The sequence below is a fragment of the Lepisma saccharinum genome, chromosome 28 (assembly GCF_977018435.1).
Source record: "Lepisma saccharinum chromosome 28, izLepSacc3.1, whole genome shotgun sequence".
In the NCBI taxonomy this organism is placed as follows: Eukaryota; Metazoa; Arthropoda; class Insecta; order Zygentoma; family Lepismatidae; genus Lepisma; species Lepisma saccharinum.
The window spans coordinates 19,740,723-19,760,147 of record NC_139256.1 but is presented as its reverse complement, the minus strand read 5'-3'; the positions used below and the strand labels follow the sequence as shown (position 1 = coordinate 19,760,147).

Below are 19,425 nucleotides of genomic sequence, written 5' to 3'. Positions count from 1 at the left end.
GTTGACGTGTGATCAGCACGACGAACCCTCAGCCCTTGTTACACATTTCCATGACCGGGTTACGCTACCTCCCCAATTTTCTCACAATGGAGAACCTGGATGTTATTCTAAGGATTTTGATCTTCGAAGTTTTGAATATGTCTCCTTTAAATTTATTATTATGTATTATATTTTAAATAGTCTGTCTTAATGTAGATAATGAATATGTGTTGTTTTATCTTAATTCTTATGCCTATATCATATTTTTACCTGTTCATGTAACAATAACAATAATCAATAATTGCCTTATTTTAATAATAATAATAATAATAAAAATATTCTTATCAATGTACAAATTGTAATTTTTGTTACTATAATTTCATGTGAGGTACTTGATTAGGTGAGGGCCACTCCCGAAATATATTTCTAGATATGTGCCTGCTTCTGGGAGATGTAAAGTTAAGTTTAGAGCCAAAATAACCATATATTAGACCTTTGTGATAATTTGAGGAATGTTAAGGGTGGGTAAATCACTGTTTTAAAAAGAAGTCTTCGTTCTCCGTACACTTCATCATAAAATACGTCCAGGTTGAGCGAACTGAGCCGTTTCCGAGTCCGGTTTCTTCGGTAACATTACCTACTCGACGCTTAATTTCCAATGTATATGATGAAAAAAGTAGTTGCGGTCAACAAAAAACTCTTCCCCAGGTGAGGCTCGAACTCACAACCCCGGCATCTCTCGGTTACTGTCATATAAGTACCGTGCGCTAACCAATTGCGCCACTGGGGAGGTACGGTGCGGAGGGCCTTATTGCGACCTCAAGAGTGGAAGCATTCATTTTTAGCTTTGTTGCTAGGTGTGTGTCGTTGATTCTATTTTTAAACGCATATTGATTTTCTGTATGCTTCTTATCCACGTGATTTCCTTTCAGTTTGACGTCTGTGACAAATATCCTTGCGATTTTATTCCCTCTTTTGTGTAATTGATGACAGGTTCCTGAATGCAGCTGAAGTATAACCAGGAAAACAATAATGTGGCTGCACAAAATTGTCTTGCTTCACCGCTGACATGACATCGCATACTTTTCTTTGTTTTCAGTAACAATTACAGCAGTAGGATTGTAATATTGTGTATATTATTATTTAGATGTATACTAATAACTGTTTACTATTCGAGTTCAAGGTTGGTGATTTTGGGCATATTTTTTTGAGTGATACATCATATTATTTACTTCGGAAAACGTATTCCGTAATTTCGTGACGTAACCTGTGTGAAATCCTAGGAGGGGACATGGGGGAATTTCCTCCACAGCAATCTTGTCCCAAAAAACAAACCACCAAAAAAAACCGAGGGGAGGGTTTTTGTTACTACAACAAAAGATAAGCAATTAGTTTTCATTTCCAATATACTGTACTGAAGATAATAACGAAAACACAAAGAACGAAGAATGTCTGTCTTGCATGCTCCCCCCCTCTCTCTCTTTTTTTTCAAGATACCATTACCAGATCTACACCAATAACAACATTTGCACAATAAAAGTAAAAAAAGAAGAATAGGAGACAAATATAAATATGAAATTGATTTATATTAATAAAAATTTTAAAAAATAAACAAAAACTTGTAAAAGAACAATAATAAAACCATTTCAACTATTTTGTCATTTTATTGACATTTTAACCAGTTGGCAAATTAAATAGTTTGATACTTTATAAATATATGATGTACCTACATACATCAGAGCCGGCCCTAGAGAGGGGTAACTCGGGCACTCGACCAAGACCCCCGCTTCAGAGTGCCCCGCGACGAAAAAATAATTGTTTGTTTACGGTTTATTACGAGTTTAAAGGACACTGTGTTCTAAATTAAGCAACTAATGCGATTTTTTCTGACTTCATGGAATTTTTGACATTTTAAAAATATTGAAATTCACTGACATCATATTACAATAATAAAAAATAAAACTTTGCTTACATTTCTCTCTTAATAATAAGAATATAATAACCCGTGGCATTACAGCACTCGAAGGGCCTGGGCCTATCTCCCGACTGCCAGTCTCCCTCCCACAATCCTACCTAGAGGTGTGGAGATCTTCAAGCGGTAATGAGATTATTATTAATTAACTTTATAAGTAATAAAATAAATCGTATATTATATATGGATGTATATGTGTGTATATATATATATATATATATATATATATATATATATATATATATATATATATATATATTTATGCCCCACCAGTCTTCAATGATTTCGCACTCTGAACGTAGCGTATAAATTATTACTATGATATTCTTGGCCAGAGGGAAATTTCCCTATTCTTGCAAGAAAATTTTCTTTCTCTGCTTTCAGAATAAATAAATAGATATCTATTACTAATGGTAATGGGGAGCGAAAGTGCGATTTTCGGTGATGTGTGTATGTGTAAAAGACGAGTCTAGCACCAAATTAGACCTTTGTGAATAATTTATATGGGGAGGTCGTGAAAATTTTGAGAATCGTTCATTTGGAGGTGAATAAATTACTTAATCTATTTCTTTTGTTAACGATCATCGGAGTTCGGATTGAAAAATCGATATTTTAGGTGTTTATACTCCACCAGAAGGGGAGAAGCGACCGTGATTCAGAAACAAGCATTGGTGTAGTAGTCTAGTCAAAGTGTGAGGGCTCCGAAAGGGGTCCGCGACTCTTGCCCGAGTCCCTGCCGCAACTTAGCAGGCAAAATAAAAAAAAATAAAAAGGGACATATCTTATCGCTGAGTTTTTGAAATGCAAAGATTCCGTTTCTGAAATAATAAACCGCCTCGAAGCGACGTTTCCCTGACGATGTTCTTTGATGCTCGATTGTTTCAATTTAAAACTCATTATTGCATCATGACATTTACTCCATTTTATTACTGTGCGTGCCCCTTGAACCCACCAGCTCAGGCCACGCCTATGTTTATGGTGTAACCGATCTCGGCGCCATGAGGGCACGCAGGATTTTTCAAAGGAAGGGTTCGCCCCAAAACACTGCTTCGGTTTGAAGTTACCGCATTATTGCAGTGATCTGTATTAGTCTTAATTGTAATTCAGTCCCTTATAATAATTAACGCAAATTACTGTGACTGAAAAGAAACTATATGTGTGAATTATACAGGGTGTCATTTTAATGGCGCCCACGGACCACGGGAACGTATAGAGGACATCAAAACAAACAACTTTTCTCAGTAAAATTTTTCTCGTTGGTGCATCGTTTCAGCGCTACAGTCGTTCAAAAAGGCCGTTTTGCCACCTGAATGCTGGCAACCACACACAACATTTCATTGCATTTGTGACGCCATATCTCGTCGTGAAGCGATGCGTTCCAGGGTTACCAGGAAGACACATATTCTATTAAAAATGACATAGCTACAATCAGCCATATTATGTACCGTAAAACAAAACGAGAAAACACGTTCTGTAACCTAACAGGTAATAAACAAACGATACGAAAAATGGTAGAAAGGAAATAGAATTCAAGTGGAAGTGGCCATATCGAATTTTGTCTTGGCTTAGATGTCAAATATTTGCAAATCTAGTTACTAAGTTGGCATCTACAAATTAGTCTATCCGATTCGTCCTTCTGATACTAGTTGTCTGTGACACACTAAACAGATAACAAAATAGAAATGAAAGCACTCAAAATTCCAAAGGTAACACATAATATAATGTATATTCAGGGCATTATGAGGCAAATGGCAAAAATGGTTGGAAATACAGGGATATAAGTAGTAGTAATACAAGCACTCCAACGACAGTGTTTATCTATGCACCGGATACACATGTAATTGTTTGCAACTCTGAACAGGGCAGTATATTCGCTACTGATTCATCATTACATTGCAAATATTTGACATGTAGCTGGGCGTAAACAGCCACATGTAAGCTGTAAGTCCAATAAAATTTATTGTTGCTGGTATTTGATATGTTGGCTGAGACAAAATCAAAATCTGATATTGACACTTCATTTTGAATACGTTTTTTACCATTTTTATATCGTTGGTTCACTTCTCATTTCCCCGGAGATGACTGCTGATCTTCTGGCTGGTAGGCTATGATGTTCGGTCTTCTGGACGCGTTTCTCGCTTCGTTTTACAGCTAATAATGTGGTTGGTAGTTTGTCATTTTTCACAAATTTGCGTGTTACTTGCAACCCTTCCGTGTGTTGTTTCGTCATTACGTCACAGATACGATCAAATGTTGTGTTGAGTTGCCAGCATCCAGGCGGCAAAACTGTATTTTTTGAACGGCTGTAGCGTCGAATTAACGCACCAACGAGAAAAATGTTACTGAGTGAAGTTGTTTGTTTTGATGTCCTCTATACGAATCTGTGGTCCGTGGGCGCCATAAAAATGACACCCTGTATAGTTTCAGACTGATATGCATTTTCCATGGGGCACGCACCCCCCTCCCACACCGTACGCACATGACGACAGCCCAAAAGTTGATCGAAGGTAACGAGTATATACGTATACTTGTTCATATATGAAATCTTTAATTGTTTAAATTATAATATATACTATTCTTCCAAAAGTCAAGGACATCCATGTGTCGTGGAATATCATCATCATCATCAACAAATGATATTGGACTTACAGCTATACGTCATCTGGCTGTTTACGCCCAGCATACTGTCGTGGAATATTCCCCTTTTTATAAGAACGCCCCAAGTGAAAATACATATAGATGGGTTCATAAGAAATACCCAACACACATTGGTTAGGAGAAATTACGTCATGTAAATGCATGTGAATTTTTGAAAACACAAACGCGTAGGCCGACTCGATTTTCATGGAATTTCGTGCAGAAGCTCTCAGTATTATAAATGTGCTCTTATTCCATATGTTTTACAGCACCAACTTGAAGATTTATGCGTAATTAAAATTTGTTAGTGTTGTTTCCTTATTGTTTTTGAGTCAATAACAATCGTGACAAGAGTCATTTCCTGACTAGTATCAATTTATATTAATATGATTATAATACAGCCCATAAGGGACTTTGCCTATCGCCCGCCTGCCAGTCTCCCTCCCACAATCCTACCTAGAGCTGTGGAGATCCTCAACCCATGGGCGTGCGCGGACCCTCTGATTAGGGTGGGCAAAAGCCTACATGAAAGTTCAGTCGGGAAAGAAAGACGTAATTTTATCTCACTGTTTAAGTTTTATTGCATCGATGGGTGTGTGTGTGTATATACACCCTCACATACACATACACAGTGGCGCAGGAACGTTTTTCATTTGGGGGTACAAAATTCAGCCTACCACACACACACACGCGTACGTAGTCCGAAAGTTGCGCTTCACCTGTGTGTCTGATTTAGTCTTATGAACCTTCAACCAGTAATGGGGTGACGTGGGGTCAACACGTCGAACCCCCAGCCGTTATAAGATATATCATCCGTGACCGGGTTACGCAACTCACTCGTAGCTCCCCAATTTCCTCACGATGATGGGTTGCCACCGGTCCTATACACAGACCGAGAACCCAGAGACTGAACCCAGGCGGACTCCAACTCATGCCGTCCCGCAGTTGCACGGCCACGGAGGAGGACTATTAATATGATTATTATAATTAAATAACAGAAAAGCAAAGTACAACTATTCATTATAATTTGCAATCGTCCATGTTACAATATACATAATTATGTAGACCATTAGTGCTGACCCGATATCGGTATGAGAAAATATCGGTTGGATTTTTTTTTTTACCGATAACGGTCGATACTTTTCCAGCGCTTTGGTCTTTCGCAACATATGCAAAAATGCCGCGCGACACTTTCGCGAAGTCTAATTACCCTGCAAGTCAGTGGCGGCGATTGGGTTCCAAAACTGGGCAAGGTGCAAAAAGTGGGGGCCAGGATAGTTTAATTTCACTTGATACATAAGATTTATCATAGTGCGGGGACAAAAGTGGCAAAAAAGTAGGGGCAACTGCCCCCCTCGCCCCCCTAATCGCCGCCACTGCTACAAGTTATTCAAAAGTCAAAGCTTCCAGTTATTTTGCACCGATATTGTGTGAAAGACTTCTATTTTCTGATTATATAACAGTATTTTGGATTTTCTTATGTAGTCTAATTCTTGAATATTTTGAAACCAAACTCTAGCTAATTGAAGCTTATAATTGGAATGAAATATATTCACCCACTAATATTAATCAATATTTTCAACACCTTTTAATTTTTATAATTTTCAAGCATCAGTATCGACATTGGTGGGAATCGATAACAGTATCGGCATTATTGGTTCAAAGTGGTCTCGGTTGAGCCTAGTTTAAATATAAATTTAAGGTGCGTTAAATAATTTATAAGATGAATACATCGTAATTTTAGTGTAATATGCTGGGCACCTTTTCAAATAGATGTGTGGAACACAAAATACCAAAACTCATCACTTGTGCAACAACAGATCATAGAGGGCAAATGCAGTGTATAATAATAATAATAATAATCCGTTGCGCAACAGCCCATGAAGGGCCAAGGCATACCTACCAGTCTCCCTCCCACGCTTGACGCGTATACATGTGAATATTTGCACTCGCATTTTACATGTATTTTCTTTTGGACAATATTATACCTACATCTATAGCCCACTCAGTAAATATGCATTTTCGGAAAAGTTTTCGGTTAACCCTGTTTGTGTAATGAGGACACAGTTAATTTAGAATTGTTATTCTATTAACTATATTATAAATAATCACAAGTAAAAGCTGTTTCTTCATTTCTAACTCCTAAAATAGGTTTGGCTATAATGTCCTTCGTTAATGAATGACTTTCAATTGTTGACTTCTCCAGGTTAGATAAACGAGCTAAGTGAATAAATATGTAGCAATGAAGGGAAAAAAAAAGTTGAAGGTCCCACCGAGATTTGAACTCGGATCGCTGGATTCAAAGTCCAGAGTGCTAACCATTACACCATGGGACCTACATGCTGCGTGTGACGATTTTGGCGGTAAATCAGTACAGCCAAAAGTTTATAAAACCTTTGTGTAAATGAAAATGATTTTTCTACGATAATATAACTTTAACCATTAGTAATCTGTTATAAGTCATTTAACATAACTGAAACAGTGCATCTTGTTCAAAAGTTGGGTGAATCGGACAGACACTATTCCTTAGTAACACTAAATTATTTTCATAAACAGTGATAAAAGATTTCTTTCAGCGAAAAATAAATGTATAGAAACAATCTGTGATAATTCTTTGATATCCAGTGTGCACACTATTCATCGTCTATTTCTATTATAAATAGTTATGATGTTCGTAGCAAGTTACTAAAACTTACTTTAGTCACCCAAGTACAGATGTCACTACCATCACCTACACGTTTTATTGCACCCTTCCTGTTCATGCAACAGCCAAGACAACTTCACAATCTACTGAAGTACAGTTTGTTTATTAAAATTTCAAAACTGTGACGTACTAACTCTTCAATGTTCGTGCAAAAAGCGACTCTGAGGTTCATCCAACTTTTAAATCAACGGTACCTAGATAGGGTATGTGCAATTCCTAGATAAATGCACATTATTAACCAGTGCTTTTTTTTTTGTATGTATAAGTAGATGCTGGCACAATCGTATTTTAACATACCACAATGTTTTGAGTATTGCAATTGCAAATGAAGACAAAAACAAGCCAACTGACGGGGGTGGCAATTTGTGCACTCGCCCCGAGGCCCACCGCTTGATAAAAATAATTGTTTGAGTGCAGCTATTTTTTACGAGTTTACAGGACGCTGGTGCTTCCAATTAAGTAATTAATGTGATATAGCCTAGAATCGTGGGGTATTTTGATATTCGTAAACATATTCAAAATTATTGAAATTATATTAAAAAAAGTAGGCTACTACATGAAAATCATGTTCGAATAATTGTATCAAAAATATTTAACTTAATATGTATTGTTCGTTTACTTATACAACGAAATCTTGATGTGAAAATGTTATTTCAAATGACACAATGTAAATTCACTAAAACGTTAAAACAATCTAATGACCCCCCCCCCTACCCGAAAAGGAAAGACACAGAATTATGTTATTTCATATGATTAAATATTGCCACTTTTATAGTTATAGTAACAGTTTGATATAGAACTCACCCAGTTTTCTAATTAAATATAATGAACGTCGCACCAGGATTGAAATGAAACAATAATTTTGAAACTTTGATTCGCCTAACTTAATTCTCAGTTTTAATTAAACGTCATCTTGTTCTGATTATTGCTCTTAAGCCCAAATCACACGGAAGGAACTGGATTTCCAGTAGGAATACCCTAGTTGGCGCTGGACTGGCTATCCATTTGCTAGTTTTCGCCTCACACGGTACTTGTCACTGTAATTGTCGATAGACTTTTGTTTCCATAAGACATTGCGCAGAGCAGACAATCTCTAAAGATGGACGAGCAATTTCAAGATTGTTGTAGGAGAACTACTGCTTTGTGCTTTCATTAAAAATTAAAAAGAAAAGTATGAAATAGAAATTGGCTCGAAATAAATATGGTTATCAATGCGTACCGAATAAGATTTTTAATGAACTCGGATATGCATATTCATACATGGCATTCGCAGGATTCATTAAAAAAAAATCAAACATTTAATGCATTTAATTATATGGATTTTCATTTTCTGCTAATCACATTTGTCACGTACACATCTCATCGCTTTTCATAAATACCTAAATATGAATGAACTGAACACGTCATCTATTTACTTTTTCTTCTTATCGAGAAACTAAAGCAGCCAACACTCGGAAACCACAGATTGGCTGTTCCACAGAATCCAGTCGGGGAAAGCCAGTAGCAATTAGAACATGACATATTCCTCAAAACCAGTCAAGCAGCCAGCCAGGCAGCTATCACTTCCGCCGGTCAGGTAAAGCCCGCATCACACGAAACTGGATTTCCAGTAGGTATGCCCTAGTTGGCGCTGGACTGGTTACCAATTTGCTAGTTTTCGCCTCACACGAAACTTATCAGCGTACTTGTTGATAAACTTTTGTTCCCATACGAGGGAAGTTGTAATGGTGGCCGTGTGAGATGTAAACAATGTATCACTTCACACTTTTAAAAGCCGATAACTATTCAACCGAGAGGAATAACGTTTCGTATAAAACGTTATTAGGTACAAAACAATGGCTCTGCTTAAATACATACTTTACAACGTTTACTGTACACGTATGGAAGAATATTTTAGTTGTTTCAAATGTAAACACCGTGCACTCAGCATAGATGGTGTAACTCAACGCGCCTTTCATGCTGTATACGTTATACATTGCTGGAGTAACACTCGGAAACCACAGACAAAAGCGCTCCTTTGCACACTCACAGATTATCTTCACATGGCGAAACTTTGCTCTGATTGGCTGTTCCACAGAATCCAGTCGAGGAAAGCAAGTAGCAATTAGAACATGTCCTATTCCTCCAAACCAGTCAAGCAGTCAGCCGGGCGGCCATGATTGCTACGTAGAAAGTTAGTTCAGCGCCAACTAGGGCATTCCTACTAGAAATACAGTTCCGTGTGATAGGGGCTTAAGCCAGTTCAGCACCAACTAACTGGATTACCCAGTTCCGTGTGATTAGGCCTTTAGATAATAACTTATTTTGGCGGCGAAAAGTTCAATCGTAAAGGCTTCCAAGCACCTCTAAACATAGTGCAGAATGACTTGGAAACTACGCAGTTAGGACATGCAAGCTGCTGCAATAGTACGAGACTCGAGAGTAGAAAGATTTGTGTATTACACTATTGAGCATGAATGGCGTCACCTTGTCAAGCAGAGCAAGAAAGCATTCCATCGGTAACTGATTTATGACAGGAAACCGAATCTAAGCTAATGAAACAGTGACACGTGTATGGATAGGATGATATGCTGCGTAAAAAGGGTACGTTTGTTTGCACGTCCCCTTTAACCTGTCGATTGACTAAGGAAGCAGGTGTATTACTGGCGACAAGAAATATATCTGGCGTAGGTTGTTGATCAAGAAGAGGCAGAGAATGCGATCAGGTAAAGGATTCCATCCGTAAGGTGGTGTGCTCAAGGGATGTTCAGGGGTCATAACCCCCTTTCTCACACCAAAACAGAAGGTCAAAGGCAGGAAAAGACTGTACGTACTCCCGCTTACGAAAATCCTCTGTGAGCAGGTAAATATTAGTTAAATTTATTTATAACATTTATTCATAAATCAATCAGTCCTTTTCCGATCTTGAAATAAACTACTATCGTGTAACATTTTCGGTTCCGACTAATAGACCTTTCCGGTTCGATTTTAGCACCTCTGAACAAGTATCGTGCCCAGGATTTCCATAGGGGTTAAGTATATGTTTATTTAGTAATCGGCCCTAATTTTACCATTTGCCCTACAACTTATAATATTTTTTTTGGGGGGGGGGTACTGGACCGCCAACCTCCATTGGGCAGGCCACTGCTTTCAATAGTATCCATGTCAAAACCAGTGGCGGCTCGTGGTTCAGAATGTTGGTGGTTGCAAAAATGGCTATATATATATAATATATTTATAAAACTTGAATTTTATATGTGACTGACACGTGGCACTTTCGAGAAGTACAATTAATAATCATCATACAAAATTTGAAGTTTCCATGTATTCGACAGCATGCAGAATTGTGTTTTTGGTGATTACATAAGAAGTACTTTAATGTTTGGTTCCCACTTTAAACTGTAGGTCCAGTCCCGATTAGTCTTTCTGGGAATAAAGTGGATTTAAAAAACAACAAATCAAATCAAATTGTTACAAGTTTCAAGCATAATTTAAATTAGGTTAAGATTCTCCCCAAAATAAAATATTTATCTTTGCTTAACGTGGACATTTTGTCTGTTGCTCTTACGACACAGGAAAGTGAGAACTTGGCTGCTGATCTCTAACGGTGTATGAAAGAATTAGCAATCAAGCGTTTGTTGTTGCTCCGTCCATCCTCTTCCCTCACCCGCCGGGGGATCCGAAACGGATCGCCTGACTTTCCTGTGGTGTAAACCCATTGCAACGACCAAGCCGACTGAAGCAGGGGGAAAGGAAGAACAACGTTGAACGTCGCTCCAATGCTCCTCGCTGTAGAGATCAGGTCGTTGCTCCGGCTTTGCAACGAGTGAGTACCTGTGCGTCTACTCATACACTGAAATCTCGCAGGTTACCACTTTTTTTTTTATTTTTTTAAACAGATCATAATGGAATTTGAAGGGCAAAAAAGGCTCCGGTACCCCTTTCTACACCCTCGATTTCAGGCACATTTCAAAAAATTTCGTGAAAATATTTAGTTCCTCATAACAAACAGTGTTTGCAAATACCGCGGAAGTTAACGAAACTTACGTTTTTCATGAAATTAAAATTCCTTGCGTAACGTCAAAAATGTTTTTCAGAACTTCTATGATGGCGAATGATGGATTCATGTCACAGGTGCAAGTCTGAAGATTTCGGATCATGGATTCATATCACAGGCGCACGTCTGATTTTTTTCTTTTTCTTCTTATGATTGACTTGTGCAATGAAAACATTTGCGATTGCGATATGTTATTTGTGTGATGTATTGGCGGATTGGACATTTCAGACAGTAGACTTCATTTATGCGACTTCAGAAATTAGAATTAATTATTTCTTTTTGGCAACTGCAGGCCGTGAAGGGGAGGGTTGTTTTTTCTAAATGACTTGTGGGATGGGATAATTTGAGACTTCTTATGTGTATGGAGGGAAGGGAGTGGTGGGTGGTATTCTGTGGAAAAGGACAAGATCTTTCAACGTAGGATTTACTTCATTTTTGGACTTACTAATTTAACTTCGACCCGCAATTCAGTGCCTGGCCTTGGGAAAAAGAGGCAAGTAACCTTCTTAGGTTAAATTTTAGCCTTCATTTTTGGTATCTTCATGTGTCAATGCGGAAAACAGTGAGAAATAGTGTTGGGGGCAGGTGACTCAGGCCAATTTCTAACATGCTTTTAAAAGGGACTCTGTAGATAAAGGCGGGGCCGCGGTAGGGGGCGGAGCCCGCAATCAGTGGGAAATTTGGACTCAACAATTTCAAACGACAAAATCTCAACTTTAAACGGCTGTACAGTCGTAAATACTTCTTTCCGCGCCCCATTTTTTTTATTCACAATTAGGATCACATAATCTTCATAATGAAAGAAAAAAAATGAAAATTCGAGGGTGTAGAATAGGGTACCCGTTTAACAAATGAAAAATATACTAACAAAAAGTGTGAAATTTTGTTGTATAATATCCGGTTGTTGTGCAACACTGCAACAATATGAGTTAACCGCCCCTGGTCAAAACTTGTGAACCTCAGCAACGGTATGAATAATTCCAAGACTCTCCTGACTCTGACGACTTCTTGTGTTGTCAACGTTGGACATCAATTTTGCAGAACAAACGGAAAATTAACTTGAAACTGAAAACTTTTTCGCTTCCCCCGATTTACCCCCTCCCCCTGTACCCATAAAAATGGCAGCAATTTTTTTTATACAGTGTAAGAGTTGTTTACTTGTGCTATGCACGAGTTACTGTTTGCAAATCCTATTATAATAACTACATTAATTACCTCCCGCAACACTAGATAACTCGGTAACATTATCGTATGGGTAAAACGGATTCCTTCAAATTTCCTTCAAATTTACAGGAGAAAGTACTTACGGAAATCATTTTCTTGAGCGTTTTGGAAGTTCCTGAATGTAGATTTGATCCATTTTAATGTGAATGCGTTTTGTTTTCTGCGAAAATCTCTGTCCGACACGCTGTTTCTGCTCCCGCCATTTGCTTTTTGCATGAGAGTGCAATGTTCCGTGTGTTAAGACGATGCAACCCCGTAGCCAGTGTTTCAGCCTCGCCGTGTTTTCACTAGAACCACCTGTCGAGTTCGGAACAAGCCATTTTTCCCCGAATGGGTGTCACTTATCGCACAACATTGTGTTCGGACGTCACAGGAGAGAGCTGTTTTTACAATTTTTCTTTGTATTTATGCTAATGGAACCTAACCTAACAGGCCTAACCTAACCACGTAGGCATTCCTCGTCTGACGTCAATATTCAAGGTTGCAAGATTGTTGTGCGTAAAGGAAGAGAATTAACGAATTACGAAAGAAAGATGGTTCCTACCTGAATGGGTGTCACTTATCGCACAACACTGTAGCAACATTGTGTTCTGACGTCACAGGAAAGATCTTTTTCATGTTAGGCAATACAAGCTAACGCGTCTCTTAGCGAAAATAATAATTTTTCTTTGTATCTATGCTAATGGAACCTAACCCAACAGGCCTAACCTAACCACGTAGGCATTCCTCGTCTGACGTCAATATTCAAGGTTGCAAGATGGTTGTGCGTAAAGGAAGAGCATTAACAAATTTCGAAAGAAAGATGGTTCCGACCCGAATGGGTGTCACTTATCGCACAACACTCTAGCAACATTGTGTTCTGACGTCACAGGAGAGACCTTTTTCATGTTAGGCAATACAAAGGTAACGCGTCTTTTAGCGAAAATATTATTTTTTCTTTGTATTTATGCTAATGGAACCTAACCTAACAGGCCTAACCTAACCACGTAGGCATTCCTCGTCTGACGTCAATATTCAAGGTTGCAAGAGTGTTGTGCGTAAAGGAAGAGCATTAACGAATTGCAAAAGAAAGATGGTTCCGAATTGCTGTGTATGGACAATGAACGTGGTAAATCGCAAGGTTATTTTACAAGTTCTACACGTAAATGCGACGTATTAGCATAATTTCAAATAGGGGCACAAAAGTAGATATTTTCCGGTGAACGAGGTTGCACCACTGCATAAATCGACAAAACACTCTCAGAACGCCCCCTAAACCAGTATGCTATCACGGCCATAATGTGTTACAGATTCGAAACTACAAGTAACAGTAAGTACTCGTAAATAGAGAAAATAAACATTATCTTAGTTAGAAATGCATTATTTCGCCTTAAGAAATGTTCCGCAACACGTTAGCAATGTAAAGAAGTCCGAAATATATGATTCGTAGGTGTTTCACCCATACGATAATAGTACCGATAACTCTTCGAGAGACTTATTATACCAGAAATATTAATTTTACTCTTCCTGAATATGCACTGTTATACTGAAAACAGAGACTGATTTCCCACCTGCCTCGGTAGCGCAGTAGGCAGCGCGTGAGTCTCATAATCTCAAGGTCGTGAGTTCGATCCTCACCCGGGGCATAATTTTTTTCTTTTTTTCGAAATTGTGAGAATGTGACAACTTATGCACTAGTCTTGATTTTTAACATACTGGAAATAAATTAGTTGCATAAATGCGTTCTACACGGAGGAATCATTCTCGAATGTTAATTCTTATTTTCTTGTCATTATTAGGTATTTTCGAATATTTTGAATATGTTCCTAGAAGTTGTATTTTTCTCGCTGCGGTTCGTTAAATGATATGTAATATTTACGTTATTTCATTCGTTGTTCATAATATACGTTTCCTATGTTAAAACACTTTCACGGAACGTGGAATTGTAATAATAATAATAGAACCTGAGCCTTCCCGACAATGTAACTGTTAATCATGTCGATTTCCGCTGGAGGACCATTTAGCACTGGTTGAAATCATTAAGTTTCAAAATGTAGTTTCACTTATCTGGGCATAAAGTGATATGGAAAGATTTTTTTATAAGAAAGCGATCAAACTGCCTAATCTATCAATCACAGTTATATTCCAGTGATTATTTTGAGAGAGAGAGAAAGAGTACACAACTGCCAGGTGCGTAAATAAAATGTGAAAACTTTTGGCAAATCGAAAAGTCTTTGCCCCAATTTTTTTCCAGCCGAAATAATAATCATGCAGGGAAATCAAAATATAGGAATTGTTCTATGTACCTAGCACTATTTTTCCACATAGTCACCACAGTAGTTCAGATATTTGTCCCATCGCACCACTAGTTTGTAGAATTAGGCCGGTTGATCGTTGGACCACCACCGGACAGCGGTCGCTTCTTCGTCACAAATGAGCCTCTGCCCTGTCAGGAACTTTTTCAGTGGACCGAACATATGGAAATCTCTGGGGGCAAGGTCTGTAGTATACAGTGCATGCTCCAAAATCTCCCATTCGAATGGCTGAAGTCTGTCGGTGGTCGAGTTTGCCATATGAGGCCTGGCGTTATCGTGGAGGATAATCCACTGTCTACATCGAGAATCCCTTTCCAATTTATCCTGATGGCAGCTCGCAGACGTAAGAGTGTGCCACAATAGCTGCCAGCGTTGATGGTGTCACCTCGTGGCATGAAATCCAGTAGGAGTGGTCCTCGGCAATCCCAGAAGACCGTGAGCAATGTTTTCCGTTGTGAGCGAGGAGCGTTCATTGTCATTCATGGTCTTCTCGCCCATTTTCGAACTCACAACACTATCACGGCACAGTTCTCAAAGCGAGACACTTGTCCCCATACGTTGGCTGCATTACCTCATGGATCTCGATGGACATTCGTCCTTTGCTTCATAGGAAACTAATAAAACTTCCCTGCTCATACGACGTTGACGTGTTGGGTACTAGTACAGCCATCTTTGCAAACTGACAGCAGCGCCCTGCCGTGGAGCAGCTGAGATTTATCGTTGGACCGTTCCAAGAAAAACCTATTGCATTGAATGTATTTTCGGTTTCTCAATCACACTATTATTTCTGCTGAAAAACAAATAGAGAAAAAAATACTTTTCGATTTGCCCTCGTAGTATATATGAAGACAAAACTAATTACTCATCTTTGCGGGGAGGGTTTAGGTAGGCCAATTGTTGATCGGGATTTCGCATCCTGCTCCGATACCAGGGAAGCTATTGAGTTGACATATTTCTGTAGCTTTTCGAGGGGTTTCAGTCAAATTATAGCTCGGTCCACATATTTCTGGTAATAACATGAAACTTTTGTTCCTCATTCTACGTCTCTTAACTTGTGGTTTATCCAGAATTGTCCATCTGAAGGGATAACAATAACCTGTGGCTCTACACCCCGTAAGGGCCTTGGCCTATCTCCCGATTGTATCCCTCCCACAATTCTACCTAGAGGCATAGGCGTAGCTAGAACTTTATATTTGGGTGTGCACAAAGAAAAAAATGAGGTATTGTACCTTTTTAATAGCATATTTTGCAACACAATCATTTGGCTCTTTAACTGCACTGATGTTTGTAAAGGAATATAAATTCACTAAATGACAGTGTTGAAAATTTCTGAATATATGTAGTAGAAAAAAATCAAATTGCATAGAAATTACACACACACAAAATGTTCATAAATGTTACAAACAAATACATCAAAATACACGTCATCTATAACGAGACACGTCTGTCAAAAGGTACAATGTTCTTAAACTCATCAATAACTTCATTTACATCAATAGACAAGCTTTTTCCTGTTCCACAAATAGCAAGAGCAGGGCTTCCAATCTATCCTGCTTCCGAGTTGCTCTTAATTTAGTTTTAACTTGGGTAAGCTTGGAGAAAGCTCTCTCTCACACGTGCAGCTTGTGACAGGTATAGAAGAAAGTTGCTGCAGTACAGAGTAGAATGCAGTAAATATCTTCTTTCTCCAATGACATCAAAAAATCGAAAAACTATAGACACTCGTTTCATCAGCAATAATGCACACGTTTGTACCAAGTAATGACATTTTCAACTCCTTACAAACTGCTGCTTATTTTCTGTCTTATTGAAATATCTGTCTTTAATTCTCTTTGATAAAGCAGCCCATTAGGGTGTGCCTAGGCACACCCGGCACACCCCGTAGCTACGCCTATGCCTAGAGGCATGATACTAAGAGACATGGTAGGCTCATGCGCAGATTTCACCCGCTACATCTGGAAGTGAATCTTTGTCTCTCGCTAACAAATAGACATTTCTTTCTTTACTGAGAGTTTTCTTCAAAATGGCTTGTGGTGTGTTCGGATGTAATAATTACAACAGTAAGACTAAAGGAGGAGCTGTTAGGTATTTTAGATTTCCGAGAGATGAAAATGCACGAAAACGGTGGATTTTCGCATATATGTATACTTCTGTAAAATGTGGAGCATGCGGAATTCCATTTCAGACGCGAATATAGAGTTTTTAATGGCAAATTTGCCTAAATAATTTGTATTTATTTATTATTATTTACTTTTTACAATTTATGACTATTTTAAAACCGGTTTCAATACCAGATAACAATTCCAAAACATATAAAGCTCTGGAGCTTATTCTGAGCTCACTTTGAATTTAATGGGATGGAAAATCAGGAGTTTGTAATATGAAACTTGTGTGGAACGATGGAATCAGATTTGCTCTCAGTAAATCACTCTGCAGACGAATGCTCCTTTGCGTAAGGGGGGGGGGTCACTTTTCTAAAGAAGTGGTCACGTCTATTCGAAGATAAGATACAAATCTTCATCAGAAGAGTATATGATTGACACCATTTTCTTTTGAATATTTAAAATGGAATTTTCCACAACGAAATACTTACACGAACGAGACGAGACACTACAGACCAACTTGGGAAGTACAATGTAGTGCTGTACCTCACCCATATTTTTTCATAACTTTGTAAGAGGGTGTTCGGAAAATTATACCTACGTAAACCTATATATTAAGAGATTTTGAAAATAGAGTCCCGATTAGCCTATCTGAGCATGAAGTGAATCTAGAATAAGTTTTAATAACTTCTGAGTGGAAACCGAAACAAAAATACGAAACAAAAATAAACAAACAAGAACGAGTAGGCCCTCGCCCCGCAGGAGACGCGATGAGGTTGTGACAATTCTCGACTCATCGCATCCCGATTATTTTTTTTCTAGCAATTTAAACAGGGTGTAATTTGCGATATTATCAGAGGAGGGGGGAATTATTTTTACTTATGTATTAGGTATACGTATAATTGGGCATTAATTGCTTAAAATCTAATTTTGGTATCGAATGCAACACAAACACAACGTCATTTTAAATTAAACCCTAAAGTCAATCTGTAAGAAAATTGCATTAGTTAGATGAATGCACGGGATAAATGAAACTCACTGCAGGTTCTATTGGTAGATTTTGGATTGGATTCGCAAGGTCTTTGAGTGAGATGGGAGTGTTTGATTGATTTATTTGGTTTATTTTACTTCGCATTTCTGCCACTTTTGGCTAATCGCAAAGATGAGGATGGGCGATGATATCATCGATAAACACTCACATGCCCTGCGTCAAAGCGCCCTATGCCAACCCCTCCGCCACGGAGGCCGGCGAGGTGGGAATGTGTTTTGGATTTTCTTTGTAGATGCGAAAGTCTTTAACTGTGACGCGCACATGCTTTTGCTTACATTAAACTTTACATTTTCACATAACCAGAAATTGACATGTCACCCTAAAACACACGCATGTATCTGCATTTAATACTACTACGTACTACATACGAAAAGAAACCTTGGGCGGTTCTTCATATTGTCCACCAAAGATTGAAACGAAAAAAACAACTTTTGAGCGTATGCCTTTCCTTGCTTCCTCTGACATCTGAATGATTTCGGTTTTGTATATGTAATTATAGTACTTTCAGTGCTTGAAGAGTGTCATTACGTACAGCTAATTATATAACAAATAAATGCCTTGTCAAATGTTTCACAAATATTTCAAAGTTAGACTTCTTACGAGTTGATCGGGAACCATCTCAACTCAGCTTTTTTTCTCTTTTTTAATACAACGCCCTGCAGATGTCTGAGTAAATACCAAATACATGGCTTCTAAAAGACATTAGATGTGGTACACATCTGCCATAAATCGTTTAAATATATTTTTATGTGTAGCTATGGGAATTTAAAATTAGAATGAACTGAACTGAAGTGGAACTCTATAAGTATGATATACGTATTTACTTTTCCTTAATTGGATCTAACTCATTGTTTGTTATTCAATAAATATTCGATTATTTTTCTATTTGACATTAAATTCCTTGTTTTTATGCAAATCTTGGCGATCTTAACTACACGTAAGCTAGATAATGAATATCGTATGCTGTTAGCCTATATCTCTATTCTTGTAATAACAACAATACAATATTAATTAACTTACATATTTAATTAATATTTTAATTTAATTAAATATAACTATTTATTATTATTTTTATTTTTATTATTATTGCAAAACTTGGTTGGACCCCCGAAATGTATTTCTAGGTGCAGTAGTATGTGTGTTTCTATATATAGGAGGCTGAATTTTGTACCCCCAAATGAAAAACGTTCCTGCGCCACTGGTGGTACTATTTCCAACCGTTATATAGACTATAGCACGTGTGGTAATAATGAAAACAACATGGCGCAGAGAAGGGTAATGGCGAACAGATGAATCTTTCCGCAGAGGTGTGCTGTGTGTGTGGAGATTTAGGAAGATATAAAGAATTGTGGTATAAATGTTCAAATAAAAAATGTAGTTCATGGGAAAGAAAATCAAAACCTATCTGTGTGACATTTGCTCAGGA

At 38.0% G+C, this 19,425-nt stretch overlaps 3 non-coding genes across 3 annotated transcripts; 1 reads left to right on the top strand and 2 right to left on the bottom strand.

Annotated features, from left to right (window-relative positions):
• Positions 1–679: 679 nt before the first annotated feature.
• TRNAI-UAU (transfer RNA isoleucine (anticodon UAU)) lies at positions 680–769 on the bottom strand. Its single transcript is given in 2 exon segments — positions 680–715; positions 732–769. It is a non-coding gene; the product is annotated as a tRNA-Ile (tRNA).
• Positions 770–6,852: 6,083 nt separating this feature from the next.
• TRNAQ-UUG (transfer RNA glutamine (anticodon UUG)) lies at positions 6,853–6,924 on the bottom strand. Its single transcript has one exon. It is a non-coding gene; the product is annotated as a tRNA-Gln (tRNA).
• Positions 6,925–14,104: 7,180 nt separating this feature from the next.
• On the top strand, positions 14,105–14,177 carry TRNAM-CAU (transfer RNA methionine (anticodon CAU)). The gene has a single exon. It is a non-coding gene; the product is annotated as a tRNA-Met (tRNA).
• Positions 14,178–19,425: the final 5,248 nt, after the last annotated feature.